Consider the following 21886-nt stretch of genomic DNA (forward strand, 5'->3'; position numbering starts at 1 on the left):
TCATTACCTGAGCTGAAGTCGGACACTTAATCTACTGAGCCACCCAGGTACCCCCTATTATCTGTATTATTTCTATTGACCCACCCAGCTATTATTTTTATTTCACATATAATAAGTTATAGCTTTATAATTATGCATTTGAGTTTTAAAAAATAATTTATATTTAACTACTGAAATTTTCCGTATTTTTCCATTGGGGGCATATTTATTTTACTTTAAGTATTTTTAGCAGCTGCTTTAAAACTCTTGCCTAATAATTCTGACATCTAGATTATCTCAAGGTCAATCTTAATTGATACTCTTTTCACTTGAGAATGTGTTACGTTTTCTTCATGCTTTGTATTAGGACAATTTTGCATTGTATTCTAGACTCATGAAGGTTAAGTTGTGAAGATTCTGGATTCTATTTATTGTTGTCAAATAAATTTGGTTTGTTTTAGTAAGCAATGATTTTGGTTGGAATTCAACTGTAAACAGTATCTCTGGAGTAACATTTTTGGTCTCAGTTCAGATATTTTGTTTTTGTTTGAGCTACTTTGAGTCTTTCCTATACACGAATATTTTAGAGATTAATCAGAATTGTGCATAGTTATAATTTGATATCTCTTCTCTGGCTCTTTCCCTAATAGAACTTGATGTTTATTAGCCAGAATTACCCTGACCTCAGTGTTCTGTATCTCCTGGCTAGAAAGTCTGTATCTTTTCACTGGGTACCCTCTCAGTTAATTTACTGGGCCCCCAAAATGGAAACTCAGTATACAATTCCCTTGCTCTAGGTCTACACACACTCTGAGATTCTTTCTGCTTCTTTCACTTCCCAGGAATTGCTTTTTATTATGTTTCCATACATTAGAGCTGCCCACCCTCTTCCCCCACCCAACACACACACACACAGGAGAGTCAGGTAGGAAGTCATTTAATTGTTACATAAGAAAATCCTCTTTCTTTGATCATTGTATTGATCTTTGTATCCTCACTGTTTCTTTTCTAGTTTACCCAAATGCCCTTTGAATATTCTCATCAAAGTTAGACCTGGCAGCCACTGAAAGATCTAGTTAATTACAAAGTAGAGCAAACTTGGGGCAGCTGGGTGGCTCAGCGTCTGACTTAGACTCAGGTCATGATCTTGAGGTTCGTGAGTTTGAGCCCAACGTCTGGCTCTGTGCTGACAGCTCAGACCCTGGATCCTCTTCAGATTCTGTGTCTCCCTCTCTCCCTGAACCTCCCCCACTCACACTCTGTCCCTGTCTCTGTCTCTGTCTCTCTCTCAAAAATAAAACATTAAAAATAAAAAAAAATTAAAAAGTAGAGCCAACTATTTTATGTATGTATTGATATATTACGTTTTTATGTGATTGTGAGAGTATCCCATAGCTTGTGCATAAATATATATTGATTATTCTTTTATATTCAAGTATAATTAACATACAGTGTTATATTAGTTTCAGGTCTATAATATAATGATTCAACAATTCTGTACATTGCTCAGTGCTCATCGAGATGAGTGTACATTTTTTAATTTTATTTTTTTAAATTTACATCCAAATTAGTTAGCATATAGTGCAACGATGATTTCAGGAGTAGATTCCTTAGTGCCCCTTACCCATTTAGCCCATCCCCCCTCCCACAACCCCTCCAGTAACCCTCAGTTTGTTCTCCATATTTATGAGTTTCTTCTGTTTTGTCCCCTTCCCTGTTTTTATATTATTTTTGTTTCCCTTCCCTTATGTCATCTGTTTTGTCTCTTAAAGTCTTCATATGAGTGAAGTCATGTGACTTTTGTCTTTCTCTGGCTGACTAATCTCACTTAGCATAATCCCCTCCAGTTCCATCCACGTAGTTGCAAATGGCAAGATTTCATTCTTTTTTATTGCCGAGTAATACTTCATTGTATATATATATATATATATATATATATATATATATGTGTATATATATATATATATACACATATATATATATATATACCACATCTTCTTTAACCATTCATCTATCGATGGACATTTGGGTTCTTCCCATATTTTGACTACTGTTGATAGCGGTGCTATAAACATGGGGGTGAATGTGTCCCTTTGAAACAGCACACCTGTATTCCGTGGATAAATGCCTAGTAGTGCAATTGCTGGTCACAGGGTAGTTCTATTTTTAGATTTTGGGGGAACCTCCATACTGTTTTCCAGAGTGGCTGCATCAGCTTGTACTCCCAGAGATGAATGTACTCTTAACCCCCTTTACTTATTTCACTATTCCCCCCCACGCACCTTCTTTCTGTCAACCACCAGATTCTTCTCTATATTTAAGGGTCTGTTTTTTTGTCTGTTACTTTCATTGTTTGTTTGCTGTGTTTCTTAAATTCCACATATGAGTGAAATCATACATTTGTCTTTCCAGAATGATTATTCAAAACATAGTTTTTCCTATATTTAACTCTCTCATTGGCAATCAGTTAAACTAAGAATTAAGTTTACATTCTCTTAATACACATTCCCTCAAAGTATTATACCCTTTATAGGAACTGTCTGAGATAACATCTTCTTAATGCTAATTTTCCAGATTGGTACAAATGAAGAGAGCTATTGATAAATTACATGTGTTTTATATTAGTCTGAATAAGGACAAACAGTGCGGTTTCTTCATGAAAATGAATGTAACATTTTCACTTCCAATTGATTGTTCCAAATTGTTCTATTTCACCATGTCTCAGAAATATCTAATATTTATGACTAGGGTGGTACAAATTTACTTTCTATCTGTAGAAATTATATGTTATCCAAATTAATTCTAATTATGATATTTAAATCTATTTAATCAGTTTCATAGCTTGTTTATTTTATACTGACAAGAATTACAACTTGTGATTATCCAAACTCTGGTGAAAACAAATTAAATGGCAGTAAAGGCATCAATAATAATAAGACATAATTCTCAAACCCACCAATGTATATTCTTTCTCTGTAATTACAACAGAGATTGCAAAAGATAGGAAGAATATGTAACAACTCTAGAATTAACTAAGTGATTTAATGATTTATTTTTAAGGTGCTGTTGATTTATTCCAACTACCAAAGTCATAATTATGGATGACATGTGAATAACTTTCTAATCATGTTTACTCAGTGTTATCAAATGCAAATAAAAAATAAAGCAGTATTTTGTCATTTAAATGTAAATTAATCTTAACCTATATTAGCTATGATCTGTTTTAGAGCATATATAAACAATACATAGGGTACATAAATAAAGCCCACATCACTGCTGTATCAAAATTTTCCTGGTGTCAATAAAATTGTAAAATGAGGGATTTCTTTTGACAAGTTTTAACAAACAAAAAACTTCCCACATCAATCATAATAGGAATAATTAGCAAGGATGCTTTAATCCTCCATGACCTTCCCTGTGAATGACAATGTACTGCCAAACATCAAGTCTCCTTACTGAACAAAATTTGCTCAGTAATGTCTCTTGTGGCTATGATGATAAATCTAAAAGCCCAACCTCATCTATTTCTGTGGCATGAATTACCAGACGTATAAGCCAAATAGATTATCTTTCAAATTTAAAGGCAAATAATGACGTAATTATCAGTTCACTGGAGAAGAGAGTAGAATTTGACATTGATGAAGAGTAATATGTCCATTATGAAAACAGGTTGGATTCTTTTTTACTTCCTATCTATCTGCATTAACTAGCTATACATGCATCATCAGTACTTTATCAAATATGATCAGATAGCAAGACTCATAAAATGATGGTTTAATTATGAATTCTAATATCTTAATAGATCATATTACTAATGTAGGTATGCACAAACACACTATCCTTATTTCAATTTCAGTTTATAACTATTTTGCTAGTATTTTCAAGAAATAATATTTTTATAATTTAAAGTATATCAATGTTAAAGTTATTCATAAAAATTAGCACTATAAATAAAAATATAAAATTGTTCAGGAGATTTGTCACTGAATACTGATATTATTTTTTAAAATTCCTGTGAAATACCACTTGGAAATCTCTATGGTGCTGACCAATAAAAAATGAATCTTGCTGAATCTGTTGAAGCCCTGATAATGAAAGATCATTCTAGGAAATGAAAGACTTAAAGCAATTCTAAAATATGGACCAAATACTTTCCTTTTATGGTCAGTACAACTCTGTAAGAGGCATATTATCTTTATTTTTAGGTAGAATGACAGAAGCACAGCAACATTAAACAAAAAGTTGCAGGTTAGTGGAACTTAGGAACTGAGTTAAGTTTACCCAAGCTCTACATTTGAAAATAGTGCTTAATTTTGACATTTCTTTAAAAAAAAAATACTTTGAGGGGCGCCTGGGTGGCGCAGTCGGTTAGGCGTCCGACTTCAGCCAGGTCACGATCTCGCGGTCCGTGAGTTCGAGCCCCGCGTCAGGCTCTGGGCTGATGGCTCAGAGCCTGGAGCCTGTTTCCGATTCTGTGTCTCCCTCTCTCTCTGCCCCTCCCCCGTTCAGGCTCTGTCTCTCTCTGTCCCAAAAATAAATAAACGTTGAAAAAAAAATTGAAAAAAAAATAATAAAATAAAAAAATACTTTGAGCTGCAAGGAATTTGAAAAGATCCTCAATTTGTTTCTTCCTTTAGGTGGCTGAGTATGAACCAAAAAAAAAAGAGTTTCTTATTATTTTGTTGTTTCCTTGACTATCTTTATTTTTATTTGATTTTTTTCTTCTGCTTTTTCTTGAAGACGTACTAAAGAGTGGCAAAGCTGGGGACACCAATAACTTTCTTGATAAATTTTCATATTTATATCCATTTCCAAACAGTTAATTTTACTCTTTCATTTTTTAAATGGTTTTATTTTTAACTCATCTCTACACCCAACATGGGTCTCAAATCCACAACCCAGAGATAAAGACTCACAAGTTCCATCAACTGAGCCAGCCAGGTACCCCAATATTTCAAGTTTTTAAATTTTGTTTTATTGTAAGAACACTTAACATGAGATCTACTTTCTTAAGAAAGGTTTAAGGATGCAATACAGCATTGTTAACATAGACACAATGTTCAACGGATCTGTTAAACTTATTTATCTTGCCTAACTGAAACTTTATGCCCATTGATTAGCAACCCCCACTTCTTTCTCCACCCAGCCCATTAATAACCACTAATCCACCAAGTGAAATTATGCAATGTTTAACTGGCTTGTTTAATTTAGCATAATGTCCTCAAGGTTTATTTCATGTTGTTGCATATTGCAAAATTTCCTTCTTTTTAAGTCTGAGGAATATATTGTATGTATGTACCACATTTTTTTATCCATTTATTTGATGGTGGATAGGTTGCTTCCACATCTTGGCTATTGTGAATAGGGCTGCAATGAATATGGCAGTGCCAATATTTCTACAAGATCCTGATTTCAACTCTAAATAAATATCCACAAGTGTGATTGTTACATCATATGACAGTTGTACTTTTAATTTTTTGAGGAATCTCCATGCTGTTTTACATAGTGGCCACAACATTTTGTATTCCCAACAGTGTACAAATGTTCCAACTATTCTACAATCTTTCCAACACTGTTTTTTTGGAGGTTTTGGGGGTCATAGCCATCTGACAGGTATAAAGAAGTGTCTCATTGTAGTTTTCATTTGTATTTCCCTAATGATTACTGACATTGACCATATTTCATATATCTATTGACCATTTGTATGTCTTCTTTGGAGAAATATCTAGTCAAGTCTTTTGTCCATTTTTAAAATTGGGTTATTAGTTTGTTGTTGTTGCTACTGAGTTACAGGAGTTCCTTATATATTTTGAAAAATAGCCTCTTAAAGAAATATGGCTTGCAAATACTTTCTCCCATTCCTCTCCAGTCTGTTGATTCTTTCTTTTATTGTGTGGAAGCATTATAGTTTGATGTAGTCTTACTTGTCTCTTTTTGTATTTGTTACCTATGCTGTTGCCATAAAATCATAGCCAATACCAATGTCAAAAAGCTTTCATGCTATGTTTTCTTCGAGAAGCTTTACAAAGTCAGGTCTTACATTTAAGTTTTTTATCTGCTTGAGTTGATTTTTGTGTGTGGTTTAAGATGAAGATACAATTTCCTTCTTCTGTTTGTTTAGCTAGAATACTCAGTACCATGAAGTGATGAGAAGTGATGAGAGTGGATATAATTGCCCTGTCTGATCTTTGAGGAAATTCTTTCAGTTTTCACCACTTAGTATGATGTTAGCTGTAGCATTTAACATATGGCTTTTACTATGTTATGATACTTTCCTCCTATTCGCTAATTTGTTAACTTCTTTTTTTCTTTTATCATGAAAGGTCTTTGAATTGTGTAAAATGCTTTTTATGCATCTGTTGACACTATTGTGTGATATTTATTCTGTATTTTGTTAATGTGAGTTATAACCTTGATTTTTTTAAAAAAATGTTTTAATGTTTATTTATTTTTGAGAGAGAGACAAAGCATAAGCGGGGGAGAGGCAGAGATAGAGGGAGAAACAGAATCTGAAGCAAGCTCCAGGCTCTGAGCTGTCAGCACAGAGCCAGACACAGGGCTTGATCTCATGAACCATGAGATCATGACCTGAGCCGAAGTCAGACACCTAACCAACTGAGCCACCCAGGTGCCCTTGATTAATTTTCATAATTTGAACCATCCTTACATCCCAGAGATAAATCTCACCTGGCCAGGGTATTTGATATTTTTAATATTGTGCTGAATGTGATTTGCTAGTATTTTGTTGAGGATTTTTGCATCTTACCATTTTCTTAAATATCAGGGATATTGGCCTGCAGTTTTCTTTTCTTGTGGTGTCTTTATCTGGCTTTGGTATCAGGGTAATACTGGACTCCTAAAATAAATTTGGAGGTGTTCTTTTCACTTCAATTATTTGGAATAGTTTGAGAAAGATTGGTGTTAGTTTTTCTTTAAATGTTTGGTAGAATTCACCGGTAAAGTTATCTGTTCTTAGACTTTTACTTTTTAGGTTTTTGATTATTCACTCAACATACATACTAACAATAGATGTGTTTAAACTTTCTTTTTCTTTGTGATTCAATCTTATTACATTATATGTTTCTAGGACTTATCCATGTCTTGTAGGTTATCCAATTTGTTGGCATACATTATTTATCTTAGTCTCTTATGATAACTCTATTTCTGTGCTCTTCTTTTATTTTTAATTTTTTATTTGAATGTCTCTTCTTTTTTCTTAGGCTAAAGGCTTGTGCGTTTTGTTAATCTAAACAAACAAGCAGCTCTTAGTTTCATTGGCCTTCTCTATTTTTTTAGTCTCTATTTCATTTATTTCTGCTCTGATCTTTATTATTTCCTTCCTTTCCTTCCTGTTAACTATAGTCTTAATTTGTTCTTTTTTTCAGTTCCTTAGTGTGTAATTTTAGGTTGTTTATTTGAGAACTTATTTTATTTTGAAATGCAGGTATTCATCACTATAAATTTCCCTCTTAATACTTGTTTTTTTTAATCTTAAAACTTCGGTATGTTAAATTTTCATTTTTGTTTCTGCCAAGATATTTTCACAATTTCCCCTTTTTAAAGTTTATTTATTTTGAGAGAGAGAGAGAGAGAGAGAGAAAGAGAGAGAGAGAGAGAAGGAGCACAAATGGGGGAGAGGCAGAGAAAGAGGGAGAGAGAGAACGCCAAGCAGACTCCACACTCAGCATGGAGCTGATATGGGGATCCATCCTATAACCACAAGATCACAACCTGAACTGGTATCAAGAGTCTTATATTAACTGACTAAGCTACCTACGTGTCCCTCCAATTTCCCTTTTGATTCTTCTTTGACTCGTTGGTTGTTCAAGAATGTGTTGTTTAGGGGCGCCTGGGTGGCGCAGTCGGTTAAGCCTCCGACTTCAGCCAGGTCACGATCTCGCGGTCCGTGAGTTCGAGCCCCGCGTCGGGCTCTGGGCTGATGGCTCAGAGCCTGGAGCCTGTTTCCGATTCTGTGTCTCCCTCTCTCTCTGCCCCTCCCCCGTTCATGCTCTGTCTCTCTCTGTCCCAAAAATAAATAAACGTTGAAAAAAAAATTTAAAAAAAAAAATGTGTTGTTTAATTTCCCCATATTTGTGAAAATTTAAGAAAAATTGTTAAAAGGGTAAACCTTATGTTCTTGCCACAGTAAATTAAAATTAAAAAAAAATAATTTTGAACATCATCTACTGTTTTCAATTAAAAAAAATATTAAGCCACAAAAATAAAATTTCCTAATACCCTACACCTCCCTTTCTCTATGTACTAACAATCTTTTGTTAGTACATAATGTACATACATACATACATACATATAACATATGTATGGTCTCTATGTCTATGTGTTTTTATAGTAATGGAATTACATTATTCATATTGCTGTATAATTTGCTTTTCTCAAACAACTCATATTTGCTTTCCATTTTTTGTTCCTCTTTGCTAAATTCATCTTCTATGTTTTCCTGTCTTTCTTTCCTTCTTTTTTTTTTTATGGTAAGCTGGTTATTTTATAAATAAAATCTCCAATTTTTAAAATGAAATTTATTTTCAGAAAACTTAACAGATACAATACTGTTCAACTAAATCAGGCTTTATTCACTATTATTACAAGAATGATTAAATAAATTTCTTAATCTAATGTTCTTATTCTAAGTACAATAGCAATGATAAGCTTCACATAACTACGGGACAATAAAGTACTTAGGTTATGCAGGGTATTTCAGTTTTGCTTACTTAATTTTAGCTCAGTCATACCTTCTAGTCATCAGCTCTCAACTAGCCATCTTGAGAGACCTGTCTCTTATGGAAAAGATTAGCGAAATTTTGTTTTGAACAATGGAAATTTTACCTTCTTTTGCTTTTAATGATAAGTTAATACTGACACAATCTTTCTCATTTTAATTTATGTAATTTATCAAATATGTCAAGACAGATTTAAATTATAATTATTAAATAAATGTAACATATATCCTATGGGCTGCTCATTATTCAACTCACCTTTTTGGTCCTAAAGATAAATTATATATCATTATGTGACATTTATTTATTTAGAAGAATTATGAAGAATAATAGCACATAGATCTGGATACCAGATTATTTATATGACAAATTCTGTTTTTCAGGTTTGCCTAAAGCAAAATATGTTTGAGAAAATAAGAACTTTCACTGCACCTAATTCTTTACCTACAAGAAATTATGCCTAACTCTGGGGTTATTCCTCATTGTCTTCCTGAATTTCTTTTCCATTTATTTGTCATTTCAATTTGAAGTTTAAGGAGAAAGAATGGCAAGAAAATTTACAAACCTAGCATTACATTTTACCTTAAATATATATTATTATTTTTAGTTGTATATATTAACATTTGTATTATTTATGATCAATGATAATTACTGAAATTGTTGGATTATTTTTTCTCAATATCTTGCTGCTTCCCAATGCCAGAGGGGGGTGGATATGCTCATTATTATCATGAGTTTTCTTCCATGCACACAAAACACATAGAGATCAGGATTTTCTTTTGGTGTCATAGAGTTTAGAGAATGATTTAAGAATAAGGAAAATTCTGCCTCCTCCACCTAATTTTTTAGGATTTATCCCTCATGACTTTGATATTGGAAAAGGCTATTGATCTTCATCTTGGAAAACTATTTCCTTACACTGAGTCTAATCAACCCAAGTTTGTTCAATCCATTAGTTTCTAATTACGTCTATAGCTCAATTTTGGAACAAACTGGCTGAAATTAATATTTTAAGAGACAAAGAAATAGAATTTTCAGCAAAATACAATTTTCTGTTTGCTTTTTAGTGTCATCTCCTATTGTGGTTCTCAAATAATTCATGTTTCATTCCTCTTCCTTATTTCCAGAATTTTACAAATGGAATATAGGCCTGTAAATGCCTCATTTTTTCCCCATAAATTTCTCTCCTAATACAAATATAACACAAAAATTTTTGTACTGGGAAGTTTATTATACTTGGAAAAGGCCAGTCTCAAAAAATGATTTCTGTATTTGTTTTTTACAATAAACCATTTATGTTTTCTAGGACAAAAAAGACCTTCAAGAATAATAACATAGCTATTTTAATTCTAATTCTTAAAATAAATATGTTCTGATTTTTTAAGTATAATTCTTTATAAAATCCTCCTTTCTCTAGTCTTGCATTCCATTATTTCATGATAGGAAATAAGCATGCTCATTAATATATTTTAAAAATGCCAGAAAATCAATAATTATCTTAGTGTCTTCCCATGTTTACCATGCATTGCACCTTCAAATTAAAAAAAAAAAGTAAATCTGCATTTATTTGTAACAATCTTATTGAATGAGATGGACCCCTTAGGGAGCAAATACAGAATCACCCACTTTTTTTCCTGCCACCTCTTGCTTGCACACATAGTTTTTCTCTCTTTCTCACCCATGAATGACATCTTGAGTAAATTCCACAGCTTTCACTTTTAATTATGAGATCTGTCTGTTTTATTAAAGTGGCTAGTTTAACCTACATAAAACACTTTTCATCACCTGCCCAGTTTACAACATTCCCTCTTTGGCTTGAACCAGACTAGGAAAACTGCAGTGGGAAAAAAGATGATGTACACTCAATGTCCTTGTTCTTCCCACTTCTAGCTCTTTCTCTTCTGCCTTTGTTTCCTCCAGACTGACATATGGAAGGAGATGTGAGAAGCAATCAAAGAGTCCTAATTAATGGTTTTATGGTAGTCTGACCTTGGTGCTGTCTAATTTTCTGCTTTGTGCAGTTGCTTCAGGCACCAAAGGGCTTATGAGACTGTATATCCTTGGAACATGTGATACACTCTCTGGATGATATATTATCACTTTCCCCTTGGCTTATGCTTGTGTAGAAACCTCACCATGACAGGTAACCCTCTTGAGTGAGGCGCTTTCAATCCCACTCTATTAAAATTAATGTTTGCAGTGTCTTCATAACATATGGGAAATCTCATCACCTTTGCCCTGCTATATTCTGGAAGTTTAATTTGCTCCTATTGCATCTTTTATCCTTGACTCAAAATCACAATTAGTTCTAGCCAGCCCTTTAGGTGGCTTCCCAAACGTCAGGATATACAGGTCAAAACGCCACAAGAAGCATCTCACATTGCTCTGCGCCTAATACCTTAGTGACACTGGAATGTTAAAAGCCACTTCTTACTACTTTATTGAAATGCATAAAGGAGCAAAATACTGAACTCTACTAAACAGACAATACTAACAAGTGAATTTTCTTTTTCTAATTGTCCTGCTTCTTTGATATATAGGATGGTGGTAACTGGTTGACCTTTTGTCACAGGACTGGTATTGGACATATCTTGGGTACTAAAGTTATAGGATTCTACAAGATTTATTTAACATGAATGAATACATGTCATAATGATCTTAAAACTTGGAAGTAGGTAATTGGGCCAACTCTTTTTAATAAAAGCCAAAGATGCATAAAAATAATATGCTTGTAGGAGCTCAACAGCAAGTAATATATGCCATGCCAATCAAATGATATGTTAAACTGGAGATGCAATTAATATTTAAAAATTTCACTAGCAGGTGGAATGGTTATTGTAGCATTATAAATGTCTTCATTTGCATCAATCAATATCCAGAGAAAAATTTTCTAAGCTTTTCAGATTCTAAGTATTAGAATATTAATTAGACTGATAATCAGCTACTAAAGCCATCCTGATCTGGTGTTACACAATATCAGTTGATTTTTCACAGTGCCATACTCAAATATTTTGGCGTGGCACAGATATAACTTACTTTGTTGTGTTGAGATTGAACTTTACAAAATTAAAATTAGAAGGAGAATATATTAAAAACAGATGAGAGCAACTCTTTATTTTGATGATATGAGCTCAATTTTTCATTTCATGTCTCATATAATATAACTTACACAAATGTCCATTATTGATTCTTAGAATCTGAAGATTTCCAAAATTTATATTTCACATTTTGCAGTTTGATCTTAATGGAAAGTACTTCAGAATGAATATACATTAAAATACACTGAGTCGATCCATTAATATTTTGCAGTTTACTATATAGCAATAGAAACCAAATTAAAAATGAAATTAAGCATAAAACCATTATTCCTTTCTGTTTCTTGAAAATATTTTTGGCATGCAATCATTAAAATGCAGACAGTGTGCTCTACCCTTCCCAACTCTTGCTTCTTCAAATTGACATTTGAAGGGACATCACTATCTGTGATTCATTTGATAATAATATTTTTTTTCATGTATCAAAGCTATTTTACAATTCTTCAAGTTATAGTCATAAACTGAATTAGTTTTTCATACATTTTCAGCTTAAGTTTATATCATTTCAATTATAAATGCAAGTATAAGAAGGCCAACCAAAAGGGATTTTTAAGGCAGTGAATAATTGTAGATATATATCATTAAAATTTGTCCAAAGTCATAGAATATAAAACACCAAGTGAACCTTAATATAAACTATGGACTTTGGATGATAATGATGTGTCCGTGTCAGTTTTTCAATTCTAGCAAATGTACCCCTCTTTGACGGATATTGACAAAAGAGGAGGCTTTGAATGTATGAGGGTAAGCAGTATACAGAAAATCTCGGTACCTTCTGCTCAATTTTTCTGTGAAACTGTAAGTACTCTGAAAACAAAGTATAATAAAAATTTAGAATAAAATTCTAAGATTTATTTCATGTTCATAATACACGTCCAATGCAATGATAAAGCTTTTGATAGGAGAAGAGCAGTATTTGTCATATTTAGTCATGACGTAGGTAACAAACTACTCCATCCAATGAAACCATCATTGCAACAGAAGACCGTAGTGACCTCTCAGTCAAAGAGAGAATATGGTGAATCATGTGCCAGTTCCTCAGTGCTCTTTCTCTTAAAGCACACATAAGCCCATTCCATTCACAGTAATCTGGCCAAAGTGAGTCACATGGCTACATCTAATTTAAAAGGCTAGAAAGTAATAAGTCCATTATGACTAAAAGGAAGAGAAAATCTTCTTTCTACTTGCAATGTACATTCGACCAATCATCACGAAACACACCCAATTCTTCCATCCAACAACTAGGCTCAAGTTCAGAGTTGAGGGTTCTCATTGATGAGATTGATACATATATATAAAACAAGTTTGGTCAGGAAGATTTTGCTTTATCATATAAAAACTTAAAAATTTTTTTGTATACAAAATAGTACAGTATTGAATTTGGAGCACAGGAACTTAAATTGTAAGAAATACAATTCATTCTTGGTATTGGACCTTATAGTATAATAAAATGTGCACTTAATAAATGGTGTTGGCACAAATAGTTATTAATCTAAAAAAGAAAAAAATGTAAGCTCTAACAATAGTTTATAAAGAAAAATTCAGAAGGAATAAATGCTGAAATGTTTATTAAAAAGAGTAAATGTTTCAGTTTATTTGGGAAACATGAGGACATATTAAAGAAATTATAAAGTACAAAAGTTACAAAGTAATGACAATATTGGTAATACAAAAAATTAACATTTTATTCAAAAATACACTAAAAGCAAGAGAAAAGCAATGTTCTATAAAATAAATGCAAATCAAATGATAATGTAATAGGTAGTTCCTAAAACATACGAAACTCTCCTGAATTTTATTACAAATGATGAGTATTTAATTGAAACATGGCAAAGTTTTAATAGACAATACATAGAAGTAGAAATTTAAATTTCCAGAGGATATGAAAACTCAATTTTGTTAGTGTTCAGGAAAATGCAAATAAAAGTAACAAGCTCTAACTACTGAGCCATAACTACTTAACTCTCAAACTCGCATAATTCAATGGGTGAAAATTTTAAATGCTAGCATGAATGTAGGCAAAGTCTACTCTCAGTGATTGACAGAAAAATGTGAATTTCAACATATGTGCTGGAATGTGTTTCTCAGTATTTGTAGAGTAATATATAATGTGTACACTTTGACCCATTTCACCACTGGAATCACACACACACACACACAGCATATACACACACACACACACACACACACACACAGCATATACACATGCTTATACTCAAGGCATGCTATGAGAAAATTTATTGCAGTACTTTTGTGATGGAAAAATAAATCTCAAATTTATCTAAATGCTAATCAACAGTGGAAAGACTGAAATAATTACAGAACATCTTTACCATGGAATACTAAGCCACTGTACAAAGGATCAAATTATTTAATTTTTACTGCTAGTAGTTCTGCTTTTACAAGATATTCATGAGTAGAAAAGCAAGCCATAAGCAAATCTGTGTTGTTTGCTACCATTGAGATATATGATTGTTATATTAATTATTTTTATAACACACAATAGTATGAGCAAGGAAAATATGGTAATGAGGAAGAAAGAAGATGGGTGTTGTAGAGGTTAGTGAAAACAAAGATTGCAAAGTAGAAAAATATACTTGATATGGTGTTAATTAAAGACATAGAATATAGAATTGTCTCATTAACATAAGAAAATATTAATTGTACCTAAATATAGTATACTTATGATTACATTTTAAGGACAGCAAAAAATGTGTACAAAGAAATTTACGTGGATAAATAACAATATTGATTTAATTATAGAATACAGTTACTGGCAAATTTTACAATCTTATTCCTTATAAAATTCCTTATTCCTAATAAAAGAAGTGCATATGTCCAATATCCTATTTTTCATACATTTTTCCAATATAACCTAATTTTTTCTAAAAATCATAACATACAAACACATGTGTGCGCACATACATATCCTTTTTTTTTGTAGCTTCAAATTTATTTAAATTCTAGTTAGTTAACATATGGTGTAATACTAGTTTCAGGTGTAGAATTTAGTGACTCATCACTTACATACAACATCCAGCGCTCATGACAAGTGCCCTCTGAATACCCATTCCCTCACCCACCTTTCCTCCTGCAACCCTCAAGTTTGTTCTCTATAGTTAAGAATCTATTTCATGTTTTGCCTCTCTTTTGTGCCTTGAATTCCACATATGAGTGCAGTCTTATGGTATTTGTTTTTCTGTGAATGACTTATTCACTCAGCATAGTATAATACAGTCTAGCTCCATCCATGTGGTTGCAAATGCCAAGATATCATTCTTTTTGATGGCTGAATAACATTACAGTGTGTGTGTGTGTGTGTGTGTGTGTGTGTGTGTGTAGCACCTCTTCTTTATCCATTCATCAGCCGATGGACCTTAGGGCTTATTCCATAATTCCGCTATTGTTGATAATGCTGCTATAAACACTGGGGTTACATGTGTCCCTTCGAATCAGTGTTTTTGTATCCTTTGGGTGTACCAAGTAGTGCAATGCTACATCATAGGGTACTTCTATTTTTAGCTCTTTGAGGAACCTCCACACTATTTTCCAGAGTGGCTGTACTAGTTTGTATTCCCACCAATAGTGTAAGAAGGTTCCCCTTTCTCTTCATCTTCATCAACATCTATTGTTTCCTGTGTCGTTAATTTTAGTCATTCTGACAGGTGTAGGTGATATCTCATTGTAGTTTTGATTTGTATTTTCCTAATTATGAGTAATTTTGAGCATCTTTTCATGTGTTTGTTAGCCATCTGTGTGTCTCCTTTGGAAAAATGTCTATTCATGTCTTCTACCTATATTTTAACTGGATTCCTGGTTTCATTCATCTTTTCTACTGTTTTTGTTTGTTTGTTTGTTGGTTTCTATATAATTAATTTTTGCTCTAATCTTTATTATTTCCCTTTTTTCTAGTTTTAGGCTTCATTTGGGGAAGTATTCGTCTTGTGCGATCGCACAAGGATCGCAGTCCTCTTTCTGCCTTTCCGGAGACCAGGGTCCACTCCCCTCAACGGCACCTGCAATCCATTTCTCCTCCAATCTATGTCTCTACACTTCCTACCTTCCTGGATGTGGACTCTTCTCTCCTTCTAGTTGTGTAGTTTGTTCTGTCAGTCTTCAGATCGATTTTTTTGGGTATTCAGAATGATTTGATAGTATCTAGGTGTGCATGAGGGACGAGACAAGCCTGTGGGTCCTCCCACTATTCCGCCATCTTAGCTCCCCCCACCACACACGTTCTTGGACACAGGCAGCAACTTTCATTTTCTTTGCATATAGCAGCCAGTACCATAGAAGTATCTTTGCTGCCACTCTTGTACTCTTCCAGAGGTCCCAGCACAGAATTCTTTAGGCAAATTTAAAATGTCCTGACCTCTCCCATGTCTCTTCATGTAGCATATCATTACTTCTGATTTATTTACCTTTTTATAATGAACTGAATATCTTTTAAATTCATAAAATACTTTGTAGTAAGAGTCATCTATATTATGTCCTCATAGTCTATTTCACATTTAGGGATGTTCATCACTCAAAGGCTTATATATATTTCCTTTCGCAATTTTTCAATTTGTGTTTATAGTTGTTACTAAGCTGAAAGTACTAGACCACAAAAAATATCAGAACAAAAAAAGTATACACGAAAATAATTCTTCTGTCAGCAGATGAATATACTTTATCACCTTATATCTTCAGATTTATTTAATTGAGAGACCTTCTAAGAGTAAGTAAAGAAATATTTGATGTGTACTTTGAGAACATTATCATTCAAATTCTGAGTTGTAGAAGTAATACTAACCTCTTTTAATATTGCTAATGTATCACTCTTTGCTGTCTTTCTCTTATAGCAGGAAATTATTCTTAGTCAAAATATCAGGTCACTGATGTTTGAATAACCCCTTCTTCTGAGAATTAGCTTCCAATTTCAACTTATTTTTCTTTCTCTAGAAAGATATTTATAGCATAAGTGAATAATTTTTCAACAAGTGAAGAATTTAAAGGATAAATGTTACTCTGCTTGTGAAGTTTGTCTATGTGCTTCCCTTAAGTCGATAAGAGAATGTGTGGTAAAACTGTGGGTGTAACAGAAGGTGCTCAGACTGTCATAAAGCTGGAAGATATGATGGAAGATCCTTCTATTCTTAGCAGAAAGCAGACAGAGAGTGCACAAGAGAACTGCTACTCTTCAATGAGAGAAAGGACAAAGACCAAAGAACACTGGGAATAGTAGCATGGAGGAAGATTTGTCATTCTTTCTATATCAGATGATTTTTCATAGAAATCAATAGATTATTTTTATTACTTTAGGAAAAACCTGACTGTGGAGAAACTTCCTGCACATTCATGGAAGTCATAATTCTAATGTCCTTGAAACTCTTACCTTGTATGAATGTAATAGATGAGGATAACTTTTTAAAACAGTACTTTGTTTCTCATAAGAAAGTACTTTGTTTCTCATATCTTATTCCTCATAAGACATGCCTCTTTATTTTTCCAGATATATGTAGCCAATAATATTTCAATAAAAACTAAATAACTTTTATTTAGATATTTGCATGCAAACTTAAAAGTACATTTGTTTTTTCATAGAAAAATACTTATTTCTTTGAAATGATTTGAATGACTAGATTTAGTTTTATATATATATATATATATATATATATATATACACACACATGACATATAAATATAAATATATATATATATATATATATATATATATATATATATATTTAACAATCTTTGAGGAGTCTTCAATGCATTCAGTAATGTATAGACCTTTGAAGCCTATGATTTTATGTTATGTATATTGTATAATGAGGTAACAATTATTTTCTTGATAACTGGTATCAGAATTTCCCTTATAGGAGAAACCATTTTCTTTAGGAGAGTGCCTCGATGAATACTCTTGGATTGGGTGAATCCTTGTAAAGGTAATGTCAGACAATGACAAAGTGCAAGCTAAGTGGAGAAAAGAAGGGAGGTATGGGGAAGAACCAACTAAATGAAGAAAGGCTGGCATTACATAGGGTAAAAAAACTAGTCAATCTGCTCATTTAGTGGATTGGGCAAAGGACACTTTAAAGGTCATGAGCCCTGGTATTTTAGTTGAAATAGTTTATAGTATTTGAATTTAAAACACTTCTTAGTTTTTCCTAGGAAGTTTAAAAAGTCTACTACATTCATAGATTGTGTACATACTACTTATGGATACACAGGCTTGTAGAAATAAAAGAAAGGATTGAGTGTAATACATGGGTTATTGCAGTACTCAACAATATTGCTATTCAAAGGGTAGCCCACAGATCAACAGCTTTATAAAAACTTGGTAGAAATGAATATTATTAACTGCCACCCCAATTACCAACTCAGGATTTATATTTTACTAAAATTCCCATTTGGTTTTTATGTATATTCAATTTTGAGAAGCCCTGAATAGAACCTCCAAACTTCACACACATTAGCAGACAGCAAAGAAGCTTCGGTGGGCATACAGAATTCAGACACATTTGAAGTAAATCTTTGGACTTTCATGACTCATAAATGCTTGTATCAGAATGCAAATATTAATGCAAATATTACTGGAAACTCAAAAGACGGCTGGCACAATCCTACCATTGAAGACTGACTTAAAGTCTTAATTCCTGGAAATTTAAGATTTGAGTAAAGATAACTTTTTCCCCCAATGTTTCTGTGTACCTGTACTTTCCTAGGGCGTGGAAGGAGAAAAATCTGCACAACCTGGCCCAGAAAGCAAGGATGGAGAGGGAAAGTAATTCTGGAAAACACAACTTTATGAAAAAGTTCACAGACACCATCTAGGTCACTTACACCTCTAGGTGGAAAGAATGGTACAAAGTGAGCCCAGGCAGGAAGACTGCGGTCAAGTGGAAGGAACATTAAAAACTATTCTGGGGGCACCTGGGTGGCTCAGTTGGTTAAGAGTCCGACTTTGGTTGGGTCATGATCTCACTCTTGTGAGTGCGAGCCCTGAGTTGGGCTCTGTGCTGACAGTTCAGGGCCCAGAGCCTGCTTCGGATTCTGTGTCTCCCTCTCTCTCTGCCCCTCCCCTGCTCGTGCTCTGTCTCTCTCTCTCTCTCTCTCTCCCAAAATAAATAAACAAAACAAAAAAAAACAATTTTTTTAAAGATACTATAAAAAAAAAAAACTATTCTGTATGGTGGCACCTGAGTGGCTCAGTTGGTTGAGCGTCTGACATCAGCTTAGGTCATCATCTCATAGCTTGTGAGTTCAAGCCTCACATCGGGCTCTGTGCAGACAGCTCAGAGCCTGGAGCCTGCTTCTGATTCTGTGTCTCCCCCTCTCTCTGCCCGTCCCTTGCTCACCCTCTGTCTCTGTCTCTCTCTCCTTCAAAAATAAATAAACATTAAAAAAAAAAAACTAGTCTGTAGTCAGAGAGAGTAAGTTTTTTTTTAACTTTTGGGTAATGATATTACCTTTTTAAGAGTATTTCCAATAAAGTGTTTAATAATTTTTTTCACATTTACGGAGTTTACCTTACTGATGATCTCATGACTTATAAGTTATTAAGTCAAAGAAAATTAAGAATATGGTGAAAGAAGAGGCAAAAGTCCTCAAATATAGTCCTAGTATTGGCTCAGAATATTAAATACAATAGAAAAACTCTTGTACCTTTACTCTTGTGTTTCATCATTAACACCAACCTTAAAGAGGTTTATAATTACATTCTAACCTAATGTAGTGCGATACATTTGAAGGTGTTTGCTCTATATTGCTATGGCCAAAAGGTTACTGAAATAAATTTTAGTTGAAATGATAATAATGTTTTATTTATTTTTTTAATTTTTTAATGTTTTTATTCATTTTTGAGACAGAGACAGACAAGCATGAGCAGGAGAGGGGCAGAGAGAGAGGGAGACACAGAATCTGAAGCAGGCTCCAGGCTCTGAGCTGTCAGCACAGAGCCCGACGCGGGGCTCGAACTCACAGAGTGTGAGATCATGACCTGAGCTGAAGTCAGACGCTTAACCGACTGAGGGGACCCAGGCGCCCCTGATAATAATGTTTTAAGGAAGCTAAGAATAATTTACATCTTAAAATTTTTACAAAAAGCTTTCATTTGTAAACAATTTGAAAACATTCAAAAATGTTAGGTATCATTAATATTAATAAGCTTGATTTTTATGTCATGAAGTAAAGCTTGGATCTCGCCCTGAATATTTTTCTGAAATGAAAATTGCTAAAGGGTCAAAATAAAATAATGTGGAATACTCCTTTTGACAAAAATTGTCCTCATTTGTATTTCACTCAGTGGAGACACTATAATACGCTATTACACTGAAGTCAGACAACCTAGGTCAAAACTCTCATTTACTATTGTATAGTATCATAACCCCGTATAAGTTATTACTCTCTGTGCCATAGATTCTCGATCTGAAGAGAATAACATTTTTATAAATATCTAATCAAAAGACTGTATAGTACGCACAACACAATCAAGCAAAACTAACATATAAGGGCTTGTTAGCTCTTTTATTAAATATATGTACATTTTACCACCACCCCCGCACAGAGATATATAGAGTCCTAAATTCATTCACCATTAGTTTATTATTATTTTTTTTGTTCATAAATTCATGAGTTAATTGTAGTCTATCTGACATCCTCACACCAAAGTCGAGGTAAAACCACATGTTCTCATCAAGTTTCTAGCTCCATGGGATGTTGATGATGTTTGGAAAATTTTTCATCAAATGGTACTTGAAAAGAGCCCATCAAATTTTTGGGAATTTTTACAAACTTGAAAGAATGAGGTGTGAACTGGTGAGAATGGGAAGAGAAATATACAAGAGGATGCCTTTAATGTTTCAAGAGTTTTTATTTTTGTTTTATAGGAGCGTGCAAACAGGGATGTTGCTGGAAGGAATATGAAGTCATTGAGAACTTTTGTAAGTGTGGTAGCAGGTTTTCATGCTTATGGGAATGATCACATAGAGGATGAAATTAATGAAGCAGGAGTCCATGGAGCTGCCAAGTAATAGATCAGTGTCCTTACAGCTATGTTCTCTCCTCTTCATCTTTCCAACAGACCCCTGAACAATACATAATGAAAATTTGATCATGTCATTTCCCTTGCTTAAATCTGTGTTAATGACTCCCCACTAATTTCAGGATGCATTTTGGACTTCTGGCACTGATCTGTGTATTAGATATACAGAGTTGAACAAATAGTGTTAGCCCTTGCCCTAGTGGAATTTATAATCAAGTTGGAAGAAAAGGCAAAAACCGACGAGCCAAATAAGCTAAAGGAGTGCTGTGAGACAGAAAGGCTAAGCAGTATTTGTATGCATTTGAAAACAATGCAGAGGGAAGAAGGAGAGCAGAAGAGAAACTAATGGAAGGACCAAAGTCCATAAGGAGAGAGGGGCTGAGTACAGAGTACACATGAAATGAGTACTTTGGGTAACAGGAACAGAATTCTGTTGCAGAAGGAGGGAGGAAGAAGAAACCCATTTGCTACTGTTAGCCCCAACTTTCATAATCTACATGAATTGAACTTTTTTCCTTATTCCTTTCTCTCTTTTTTTAAAAAGCTTATTCATTTAATTTGAGAGAGAGGGAGAGTGATAGAGAGAGCAAGGGAGGGGCAGGGAGAGAGAAAATCCTAAGCAGAGTCTACACTGTCATCACAGAACCCGATGTGGGGCTCAAACTCACGAACCATGAGATCATGAGGTGAGCTGAAATCAAGACTTGAATGTTTAACCAACTGAGCCACCCAGGCGCCCCCATTTCCTTGCTGATTTTAAAATGGATCATTCAAGCTTCTAATATAATAGAGATTAAAATGAACAAATATATAAGTCATTTTCTCTGTTGCCAAAGCCCTACTAGGGGGGCCTGTAGCTTAAGGACCCGTGCTAGTCTTTTATGAACCAAATAAATCACTTCCCTGTGTATAACAATTAAAGGCCCAAGCCAACAATACCACCTGTCACATTTCAGCCCATAATACTTGTTGCTATTAAGTGTGACTTAAAAACCAATATCCAAATCTCATAAGAGTTGTGATTTCCCCACAAGGTGTTTTTGTTTTGT

At 33.6% G+C, this 21886-nt stretch overlaps 1 long non-coding RNA gene across 1 annotated transcript in view; it reads left to right on the forward strand.

Moving 5' to 3' along the window:
* LOC111559890 overlaps positions 1–21452 on the forward strand; it is a 129415-nt gene extending 107963 nt beyond the window's left edge. The window contains exons 3-4 of the long non-coding RNA XR_006595438.1: positions 17674–17739; positions 20683–21452. This is a non-coding gene — a long non-coding RNA (uncharacterized LOC111559890). The remainder of the gene's footprint in view (positions 1–17673; positions 17740–20682) is intronic.
* Positions 21453–21886: the final 434 nt, after the last annotated feature.

This window comes from Felis catus, chromosome A1 (assembly GCF_018350175.1).
Source record: "Felis catus isolate Fca126 chromosome A1, F.catus_Fca126_mat1.0, whole genome shotgun sequence".
Taxonomy (NCBI): domain Eukaryota; kingdom Metazoa; phylum Chordata; class Mammalia; order Carnivora; family Felidae; genus Felis; species Felis catus.